The following is a 12,490-nucleotide window of genomic DNA, read 5'->3' as shown; positions in this document are numbered from 1 at the left end:
CTCCTCAAAATCGTTGCTTTCCTCTTCGTTCTCTCTTCTCTCGCTCGTTCGTTCTCCCTTTCTCCCTCTGTTCTTTCTATTTTTCTTATTCCAACCCTCTTTCTTTTACCCTAATTGTCATATAACTAAGTATAAAAGATGATAAAAATAACCCACTTTTTATTTTCAAGGTTATCTCCTTTAGCCCCCACGTAATTGAATTATTAACATTAATCCACTAAATTTATAATTATAAGCATGAATAGTCCAAAACGCCCCTTAAAAACTATTAACAGAAATCCGACCCAGTCAGGGTTACGCAGCCTGTGACGGTCCGTCATGACTATGACGGTCCGTCCTGCAGGTCCGTCATAAAGTTCAGAGAGTTAATTTTGTGGAAAGATTTGTAACGGTCCGTCGTGCCTACGACGGTCTGTCCTGCCATTCCGTCGTGAAGTTCAGAGAGTCGATCTCAGTACTCCAATTTTTCAGGATCTAAGTGTTTTGGAACGAGACACCCTCGACGGTCCGTCGTGCCCATGACGGTCCGTCGTGGGATCCGTCGACCCAGACATTTATTACCAGAAATAAACTCTACTACTCAAAACGACTAAACAGGTCGTTACAATATGCCTCAAATTGTCAAATAATTCTACATATGAGTGATATGTCGCAACATTTGAGGCATTTTTAACAACATACATATGTCTCATATGTAACAACTTATGCCTCATATGGTCAAACATTGCTACATAAGGGTCATCTGTAGCAACAAATGGATAATATGTATGAACATATGCCTCAAATTGTCAAACATTTCTGCATAAGGGTTATACATCTCAACCTTTGAGGCGTTTGTAGCAACATATGTCTCATATCTAACAACATATGCCTCATATGGTCAAAATGGATATACAAGTTCATATGTAACAACATATGTGACATATGTAGCAACTTATGGATCATATGCAGCTGGATATGCAAAACTACATATGTTTACTTAAACAACTATGATAAGAAAAAGTAAAGATGAACTAGGAATGAAAAACTACGTCCACTACTACAATAATTTTGATGTTGTGCACAACTACATAAGAATTTTACATCCTCAAGGATATTATTTTTGATAATGCTTAATAATTCAAAACAAACAACACAAAGATTAACTTCCACATGTTACAACATTTGGTCTTCTTATTCTCCTACATCACCCATTCGTTACTTCTTTTTATATGACTTTAATCGTCAGTTTCCAACTCATTGATTTTACTCCCCAATCTTATAATAATGGGTCGACTGGAGAAGTTTTAGTTTTACTTTTCCAAATTGGACTTGCCTATGCCTCTTATAAAGTACTTACATTTTTAAGTTGTTGCCACATATGTCACGTCTGTTTCAATTTTGTCAACAAAACCTATATATGTTGGCACATATGAAACTTCAATGAGTGGCTAATCGACAAATTGAGTGATTTAGGATTGGAAAAATATTAACTTGGACCAGATATAATTACTCTCGACCATAATAATTAATAAAAATATGGTATAACACTTGAAATAATGATTTACAAGTGTGTTATATAACTATCATATGGATTTACTCGGTCGTTGTATGATGAACTAATGGGATGATAGTCTTTATAAATATAAATAAAGGTAGTTGTATTAGACCATAATTTACTACTTACACATATTGCAGGACTTTATATTAGTGTTACATATTGAATTAGTTTACAATTTAATTGAATTAACCCCCAAAAGATCCATTTATGATATACATATGTTGTCACATATGTCAGGTCTGTTGTAATTTTTGCCAACAGAACCTGCATATGTTGGCACAAATGAAACTTCAAGGAGTTGCTAATCAACGAATTGAGTAATAAAGGAATGAAAAATGTCAACTTGGACTAAATTTTACTAATCTCGACCACGATTAGGCAATAAAAATATTGTATAACAGTTGGAAAAATGATTTACAAGTGTGTTATACAACTATCATATGGATTTACTTGGTCATTATATGATGAACTAGTGGGATGATAGTCTTTGTAAATATAATTGACAGAATTGAATGAAGGTAGTTGTATTAGACCATAATTAGTTACTTCGACTTGTTGTTGGACTATATATTATTGTTACATATTTAATAAGTTAATAATTTAATTGAATTAATCCCCCAAAACCCCATTTTATGATATAGATATGTTGCCACTTATGTCAATTCTATTGAAATTTTGCCAATAGAACATTCATATGTTGACACAGATGAAACTATAAGGAGGGGTTAATGGAGGAATTGAGCTATTTAGAAATGGAAAAATGTCAACTTGTACAAAATTTTACTACTCTCTACCATAACAAAGATATTTAACTACTTCATCTAATTCTATCACATATACATAAGTCACAACGATATCCGACGTAAGAGAATTGATTAACAGTGCAACAAATTGGTCTTTCTCCAAGCATATAAGGTTCATCTGGAAAATTTCCATGTTAATTACATCGTAAATGCACTCGACATCTTCTAAGCCATGGAATACTCATCTTGTCAATGAAAAGTGTGCCTTCTCTCATAGATTCACCGCCTTTGAAGATTGAAATTATGGCATGAACATACCTTGCACAAATGTGGTCACTGCCTGCTACTTGCTTAAGCATTACCAATCTATTTGAATCGCTACGCTTGAAAAAATCATTATAAAAAATAAATAACACATTTAAAATGCAAAATTTTTACATAGATAAAAATGTGAATACATATGAAAAATATCAAAATTACGACGTCTTTTCTATCTGCGGCATCTACATTCCCTAATTCACCGCACATTTCCATGAAAGAAGTGCTTCTTTGTACACTTCAAGACCTCCATATAAATGATAGAACGCCGCGTAAGTTTATCTTATGATATACAGAAGGTTCATTAGAGACATGATTGAGGACCTTGGAACTTATAAATCAAATCAAATGGTTAGGAAATCAAAATAAATAGCAAAAAATGATTAATATATACTTACCTTAATATAACCCTCATTAAATCTATGGGGGTAGGAAGCAACCGTTTCAGTGATATTAATAAGTAGTTCTCTCGGAAGGGATTCAACAAGTTTTTTTTCCTCAGTGATATTAATAATGATGAATGTGAATCTGAAAAGTTAACAAGTTTTGAAGACGAAAATGCACTTCGAATTTTCAAATGCAAGTACTTAATTCCAATGTTATGAATGTGAATCTTAAAAGTTAGCAACTTATGAAGACGAAGAGGCACTTGTGAACTTTTCAAATGAAAGTACTTATTTCAAGGATACTCAAATTCAAAGTTTAACAACAAATTCTAAAGTAAGTACAAAGGACAATAAAAAAACATTTTTCACCGTATGTGAAACAAGTTTATGTACATATGTTGCCACATGTTTAATTAATGGCACATAGTAGTATGAGGCAAAAATTTAACTAGAAAATCTAATTCTAAATCACAGGTACATAATTCAAAATGAATGTCGTCTTCATCGTCACTTCACCTGGGACAACCATTGCTGCGGCAATTTGTTGGACTTCATGTATAGTGTAACAAATCGGTCTTTCTCCCAACACATTAGATTCTGGCACCCACGTTCCACCTAACATGTATCACAAGTGTTTTCGACATCTTCTCACTTTAGTGTCTCAGTTTTATCAGGTTCGCAATGAACATTAAACCTTCTCTCATGGATTCACCGCCTTCGAAGATTGAAATTATGGCAAGCATATAGGATGCGCTAATGTGGACACAATCTGCTACTTTTTTAACGATTCCCAATGCACTTGGATCATTACGGTTGAAAAATATCAAACTGTAAAAGAAATAACACATTTAAAAGGCTGAATACATATATAAAAACGTGAATACATATGAAAAACATTAAAAATTACCATGCCTTTTCTATAAAAAAAACTTCTTATTTCACCGATGCTCTGCACATTTCCAAAAACAAGTGCATCGTTGGTCAATCGTCCATCAAGGTACATGAATATTGACCGATGTTACCTTCTAATATTCAAAAGGTTCATTAGCAACTTCATTGAGGAAACTGGAACTATGAAATCAAACCAAATGGTTAGAAAATGATATTAAAGAGCAAAAATTGATTAATACACACACACCCACACACACGCGCGCACACACACACACACACACACACCCACCCACATACACACATATATATATATATATACACACACCTTAATTTAACACTGATATATCGTGGTTTCACGGAATTATTAATACTTTTTCCTTAAATTTTGTGTGTGTCCAAAAACCTTTTTGTATTGATTTTTATGTAAGTTTCTCCTTATTTGCAGGAAATATGTCCAAAGATGAACGCAAAAGTTTTTGAGCAAGAAATGCAGACAAGTTACCACCTACGGAGCTTATGACGGTCCATCGAGCTTGTGACGGGCTGTGGGTGAAATCGTAGTGAAGGTACTGAAGGAAGATGGGGAAATCTGACCTAAGTGTGGGATTACGGAAGTTCATGACGGACCGTTATAGCCACGAAGATCCGTCCTGTTGGTTCATCGCAATGATCAGAGAGTAGTCCAGTACCCAAATTCCAAGAAGTTTAAGTAATATGGAACAGAGACCCTCAACGGACCGTCGTTCAAGGAACGGTCCATCATACTTGTTCGTCGAGAGTAATGAAGAAAGAAGCAGAAGAATTTATGAAGTATAGGATGATGGAGGCCATGACGGCCAGTCGTGACCACGATGGTCCGTCACAAGGTCCGTAGACTCGGACGCGTTTTGACAGATTTTTAGTAATTAGAATCCTTCTTTTATTAGGTTTTTGTTTTTATTAATAAATAGTTCGAAAAACCTCGTTTTTGGAGGTAGACTTTTATTTTTAGGCTCTTTGTTAGTAGACTCTTTGATATTAGACTTGTTGATTGATAGACTTTTGGAGAATCTTTAGTTCTCTTGTTCAAGTATTGAAGGATTAATTTCAATAATTGTTACACTTTTTTTGGAATTGATCGTTGCTGATTTTGGTGATTAATCAAGTGAATTTCTGGATTTTATTCTTTCTCATCAAAGTAAGTACATGATTTCTTATATTAAATATATGAATATTGTGATTATGACTATGGTAACTAAACTACATAACTAGGGTTGTGGCAAACATGGGTGAATAATAAGGTCAAATCTAACTAAAATAACAATTCAAGAATAGTGTCTTGCATGTATTGATAATTCTTTCGTTTAGAAGTCTTTTTAACGGATGGCCAACGTTAGAACTCGCCTTAATGCTACTTGCCGGACCAAGGAGGTAGATAATAGCAAAAAGAATTATCAACATAGATTTAGTGTGTACTTTCTAATAGGCTAGTGTCCATTGGTATGAGGTCATAACTTAGTAAAATATCGAATGCAATGCTTAATATGAGGTAATGGTAAGGGTTATGATTTAGAAATACATAACTTATCACTTTGCATGCAAGATACTTGGAAAGAATTGTTATAGTTAGAATTATCAAGTTAGGAACCTGTGAGGAACATTTAAATCCTACTTACTTTTATTAATTGATTAAACTCTAAGATTTGAATCTGTTAGTTGTTTACTTTAATTTAGTTAGTTATTTTCATTAATTTAGAAATAAAACCCCCCATTTTATTGTCTTTTGTTTTCTAAGGAAATAATTGACTAAATAATAGTAATAATAGATTAAAGTTAAGTCTGAACTATTTTCCTCATGGGAACGATCCCAACCTCATTAGTTGGGTTCTTTACTTGATACGACCGCTTTACTTCTTATTTGAGAAGTAAGTTTGAGCGTATCAAATTTTGGCGCCGCTGCCAGGAAAAGTAGCTTTTAGATTAACTTAAAATTATTACTAAAATTTAGTCAATATTTTCTTAATTTTACTTTTCTATTGGTTTTGATTCCTGCAGAACTATCTTCCTTGTATGCCAAATACACAGAGAGGAAGAGAACCCTTATTTTCCTACGATCACGAATTAGAGCGTACACTGCGCAATATGAATCAAAACATGGGTATTAACGATTATGATCCAAATCAGAACATCCCAGCTGCAGTTGATGTTCATGGTCAGTTATTACCCGATGATCCTGGTGAAAATCAACAAAGGGGACAAAATCCTGCTCCACGTCCTCAAGAATTCTACAGAGGCTATGATAACATTGCAGACTCTAATGGGCCACTTGTCTTGCCCCCTCTACCACAAGGCCACACCTTTGTGGTAACTAGTAGTCTGATGCAAATGCTCACTGCTAGAGGTTTGTTTTAAGGGCTACCTTCTGAGGACCCACATGCCCATATAGCTAAAGTAAGGGCAGCGTGTAAAAGTCATGTAGGGAGGAATGATTTGGATTTGGATGTAATAGGGATAAGAGTATTTCCTCTCTCACTAACGGGAGAGGCTGCTATTTGGTTCACTGCGCTCCCTTATAACTCAATTTTCACTTGGAACCAACTGAGGGAAGTTTTCTTAGCACGTTACTACCCGGTATCCAAGAAACTAAACCACAAAGACAGAGTGAACAACTTTGTGGCACTACCAGGAGAGTCAGTCAGTAGTTCTTGGGATAGATTCACTTCATTTTTGAGATGTGTCCCCAATCACCGCATAGATGATGAGTCACTGAAGGAATACTTCTATCGGGGACAGGATGATAATAATAAAGCAGTATTGAATACTATAGCGGGTGGTTCTTATGGGCAGTGTCCTTATGCCGAGATTGCTGAAAAGTTAGAGAAAATCTCCTGGAATAATAATAAAGCTTGGAGTACTAGGAATTCAGATACTGGGAGAAATACCTTCACAGTGCAATCCACTCACAACCCAGCCATAGATGAGATTCGTGAAAAGATTGGTCAGAAGAGAACTGAGCTTTGGTTGGTATTAAAACATGTCACTAGGGGTGCAAAAAAGATAAATGTAGTTAACAACTTGTCTAAACCACCATCACCACATGATGAATGTTATTATGAGGAGGATTCTTATGCCGTAAATGAGCAGACAGGGGTTTTTGACCGAGTTCCCAAGGCTCAAATCAGGAGAATTGGTGCCAAGGTCAAGGAAACCAAGGTCGGATCTATGGTAACTATAACCACGAGGGTTATTATTTACAATATGGAAACTACAACCGCGACAACAACTTCAACAGGGGTAACTATGGTAACAGAAATGTTAGGAATGGTCCTGTTCCTCCTCAAAATCGTGAAGTTACTCCTAGGTATGGTGGAGGTAGTATGGCGCGAATTGAGGATATGTTGCACAAAATGATGAGGAGGTTCGATGCGATGATGAGCACACTAAAGAGTTAAGGAGTGATTTAGCGGGTATTGGGCAGAAAGTCGATATACATGCAATATCGATTAAGCAACTTGAATTACAAATGGCCCAATTATCTGCGACTGTGAACACACGTCAACCGTGCACTCTTCCTAGAAACACCGTCCAAAATCCGATAAATGATGGACACTGTATGGAAATCACTACTCACGGTGGTAAGCATACCATTGACCCACCTATGTCGTCTAATGAGGAAAAGGGGATAAAAGATAATGATAAAGTGGTAGAGGTTAGTGGTGACGTAGAAGATAAGATTGGAAAAGATGTTGAAGTGCCTACAAAGGTAACTCCCATGCCTAGACCACCCCCCCTTTCCTCAAAGATTAGTGAAAATATCGAGGATGCTAAATATCGGTGTTTTATAACAATGTTGAAGCAGCTTTCTATCAATGTCCCTTTGGTAGAAGCTCTAGAACAAATGCCCGGTTATGCCAAGTTTATGAAAGATCTGGTTACAAAGAAAAGATCGGTCACTTTTGAGGATGATGATAGAATGCAGCATTGTAGTGCTATTGCTACAAGATCTCTAAAACAAAAGAAAGAATATCCGGGTGCATTCACTATTCCTTGTACAGTCGGGTCATTACATTTTGCGAAAGCATTTTGTGATCTGAGGGCAAGCATAAATCTCATGCCCCTCTCGATTTACAAGAAGTTGGGTTTGGGTGATCCAAAGCCCACTGCGATGAGGCTACTGATGGCCGATCGAACAGTAAAAAGTCCTTTAGGGATACTCCACGATGTGCCAGTAAAAGTAGAGTCGTTTATATTTTCGGCAGATTTTGTTATTCTTGATTGTGAAGTCGATTTTGAAGTGCCTATAATTCTTGGGAGGCCATTCCTTGCTACGGGTAGAGCCTTAGTTGATATGGAAAAGGGGCAGATGAAATTTCGATTGATGAATGAAGAAGCGACCTTCAACATTTATAGGTCCATGAGGCAGAGTGGTGAGTTCCAATCGGTATCTGCTATATCCTACAAAGAAAAGATGAAGAAGTACCATGACCTAAAAATTGAAAAACGAGAGTTTATGGTTGGGGATTTGTTACTATTATACAATTCTAGGTCGGCTTGTTTCCGGGCAAGTTCAAGTCCAAATGGACTGGCCCTTACTTGAATACCCAACTATTCTCTCATGGAGGAGCTGAGTTAGAAACCAAAGAAGGTGTGCGGTTTAAGGTGAATGGACAACGAATAAAAATCTATTTCGGGCATGCTAAATCGCCGAATGAGAAGTGATCGAGGCATAACATCTTGATGAAGTCTGAGTAATCAAGTGTCTTACATCGTTCCGCGACGTTAAATCAGGCGCTTGTTTGGAGGCAACCCAATACTTATAGTTTTCTTTCTAGTAATGGTAGCATTTTCTACTAATGGGGTTCAAATTTGCAATAGCACATCACCAGGAAATACTGCAGAAAATCACTCTGCAATAGTCACTGCAGGATACGGACGGTCACGCAGGCGATGGACCGTCGCATGAATTCGTCGTGCCAGGTACTATCTCTAATGGAACAAAAACAGGATCAAGTTTACGCATGTGGGCGTTCTAAGTATGTCGCCCCATATGCCCGACTGGTTATAGTCTCTGATGATGAGCATGATCCCGAGTACGTGCCCCCAAGCACTGCCACTCCATCACGAGCTGCACGTGCAACGAGAGCTACACCCAAAAAGGTGGCGTCCAACGTAGTCACTGCCTCCCAGTATGATGAGAAGCGCACACTGACGGGCACACCATCTGGGCCAGCTACACATGAAGAAGGAGCGTCTGGTTCGTTATGAGTTTCGTGGTCGGAGAAAGCCTCCGGATCCGCAGAAGTCCCTGCACCCGCCACAGCTGCACAGTCTACCTCGTCTGATGAGGATGATAGTCTTGATTCCACTATAAGCTCACCGACTGGTGCTCTCACCTCAAGTGTTGACCATCCCAAACAGTGGTGTGTCGACGGGCAATACCAAGTGTATTTAGATGCCGAGTTTCTAAATGATAAAGGTGTCATGAGACGGTCCGTCACGAGGTCCATAGACTCAGACGCGTTTTGACAGATTTTCAGTAATTAGAATCCTTCTTTTATTAGGTCTTTGTTTTTATTATAAATAGTTCAAAAAAACTCATTTTCTGGGTTAGACTTTCGATTGTTAGACTCTTTGTTAGTAGATTCTTTGATATTAGACTTTTTGATTTTATACTTTTGGAGAATCTTTAGTACTCTTGTTCAAGTATTAAAGGATTAATTTCAGCAATTGTTACACTTTTTCTGGAATTGATTGTTGCGGATTTTGGTGATTAATCAATTGAATTTCAGGATTTTATTCTTTCTCATCAAAGTAAGTGCATGAATTCTTATATTAAATATACGAAAATTGTGATTATGACTATGGGTAACTAAACTCCATAACTAGGGTTTTGGGAACCTTGGGTGAATAATGATGTAAAATCTAACAAAAATAACAATTCCAGAATATTGTCTTGCATGTATTGATAATTCTTTCATTTAGAAGTCTTTTTACTGGATGAACAACGTTAGAACTCGCCTTAATGCTACTTGCCGGACCAAGGATGTAGATAATAGGAAAAAAATTATCAACATGGATTTAGTGTATACTATCTAATAGGCTAGTGTCGATTGGTACGAGGTCATAACTTAGTCAAATATCGAACACAATGCTTAATATGATGTAAGGGTTAGTATAGCAACACACGTAGCCGGATCAAGGTGCGGAGTGACATTTTCTAGATGCCAGACCAAGGATTTAGAAATGCATAACTTATCACTTTGCATGCAAGATACTAGGAAAGAATTGTTATAGTTAGAATTATCAAGTTAGGAACTTTTGGGGAACACTTAAACCCTAGTTACTTTTATTAATTGATTAAACTCCAAGATTTGAATCTGTTAGTTGTTTACTTTAATTTAGTAAGTTATTTTAATTAGTTTAGAAATAAAACCCCCCTTTTATTGTCTTTTGTTTTCTAAGGAAATAATTGACTAAATATTAGTAATAATAGATTAAAGTTAAGTTTGAACTATTTTCCTTGTGGGAACGATCCCAACCTCATTAGTTGGGTTCTTTACTTAATACAACCGCTTTTCTTCTTATTTGAGAAGTAAGTTTGAGCGTATCAAACACTCATTAACTCTTTTAGGAAGTTGAAGCAATTATTCCAATTATATAAATTAGAACTTCCCTCGGAAGGGATTCAATGAAGTTTTTTATAGTTGAAACTATTTTTTAGAGAATTAAATGAAAGGACTCGATGCATTTTGAAGACGAGAAGAAGAGAAGAGGAGAGAAATTTTGACTTCTCCCTTTTTTTGGGTTCTTATACAATGTCAAGGAAAGAAATATGAAAAGTTGCAAGAGAATACAAGAAAGAAAAGACTATGATTGACTTTTAAAAAAGGACAAATTTATGAAGAAAAGAGAAGAGGACATTCGTAATTATTATTTTTATTGAAAGTTGTAAAAATGACATTAATTATTGATTGATTGTTGACATACAGGTAATTGATTTTTGAAATTGTTGACACGCCTTACATGTAACACATATTTGACATATGCTGAAACATATGCAATAATATGTTGTAATATGTAACACATAATTGTCATATGTTGCCACAGATACATTTCTGTGGTAAGTAGCAACAAATAATTTTCATATGTTGCCACATGTAACTTCTATTATAAAATCTGACTCATAAATGTCATATGTTGCCACATCCAATATTCTATTATAAAATCTGACACATAATTGTCATATGTTAGACACAGAGTCAATAATCGGTGGTAAGTAGCAACATTTAATTGACATATGTTGCTACAATAAAATATTATATCATAAAATCTAGGGAAAATGCACAAGTACCCCCTCAACTTGTGCTCGAAATCCCAGAGACACACTTATACTATACTAAGGTCCTACTACCCCCATGAAATTATTTTTAAAGTAATTTTATACCGCTTCTTGGCACACATGTTACTACCTTGAAAAAAGTCAACCAGCGTTGGACCCACAAGATAGTGTCACGTAGGCCGAAGAGGGCTTGAAAATTATTAATAAAATAATTTCAGGGGGGTAATAGGACATTATTATAGTATAAGGGTGTCTCTGAGATTTCGGTCATAGGTTGAGGGGGTACTTGTGCACTATCTCTAAAATCTAACACATAATTGTTATATGTTGTCACAGATGAATAGTTCAAAATAAATCACACATTTTTATATTATTAACATAACATATATGCTAATTCAAATTAAGATTAAAAAAAAGACACATAAGTTACGGAACATGAATTTTTAAGTTCGTTTCATATGTTTTCACGGATGGCAATTTTATTAATGACTCACAACGATATAAGAAAGAAATTGAAATAGATAATCTAGTTTTATATCAGTCCTACATAAATCACAACGAATATCATCTTCATCGTAGTTTCTTCTCCACGCAAAACAATCCTGCGATCGATATCACTCAAATTGATGAACAATGCAACAAATGTGTCTTCTTCCCAACAAACGAAGCCAAGATCCCACATTCCACCTAAAATATTTTGCAAATGATTTTAACGTGTTGTGACTTTTAGTTCCTCGGTTTTTTTCATATTGACAATGAACATTAAACCTTCACTCATGGATTCACCGCCATTGAAGATTGAAATTATTGAATTCTCATACTCTATATCACTGTAGCCACAATTTGCTTCTTGATTAATCATTTTCAATGCAGGTGGATCGCTACGATTGAAAAAATCATACTACAGAAGAAATAACACATTTAAAATGAAAATTAAGAAAAACTTGAATAAAGTAAAAAAATATTAATAATTACCACACCTATGTCGTAGAAGGCTTCTAAGTTCCTTGATGGTCTGCACATTTGCACGAAAAAAAATGGTTTGTTGAGCAATCGATCATCTACGATAAGGAAACTTGACCAATGCTACCTTCTGATATACAAAAAGTTCATTAGCGATTTCATTGAGGACCGTGGAGCTGGGAAATGAAATAAAATGGTTAGGAAATATAATTAAAGAGGGAAAATTGATTAATACATACATACCTTAATTTAACCATCATTAAATCTTGTAGGAAGTAAGAAACAATCTTTTCAATGATATCAATTAGTAGTTCCCTCGGAAGGAATTCAA

The sequence above is a fragment of the Solanum pennellii genome, chromosome 9, assembly GCF_001406875.1.
Source record: "Solanum pennellii chromosome 9, SPENNV200".
Classification (NCBI taxonomy): domain Eukaryota; kingdom Viridiplantae; phylum Streptophyta; class Magnoliopsida; order Solanales; family Solanaceae; genus Solanum; species Solanum pennellii.
Note: the sequence above shows the minus strand (reverse complement) of the source record.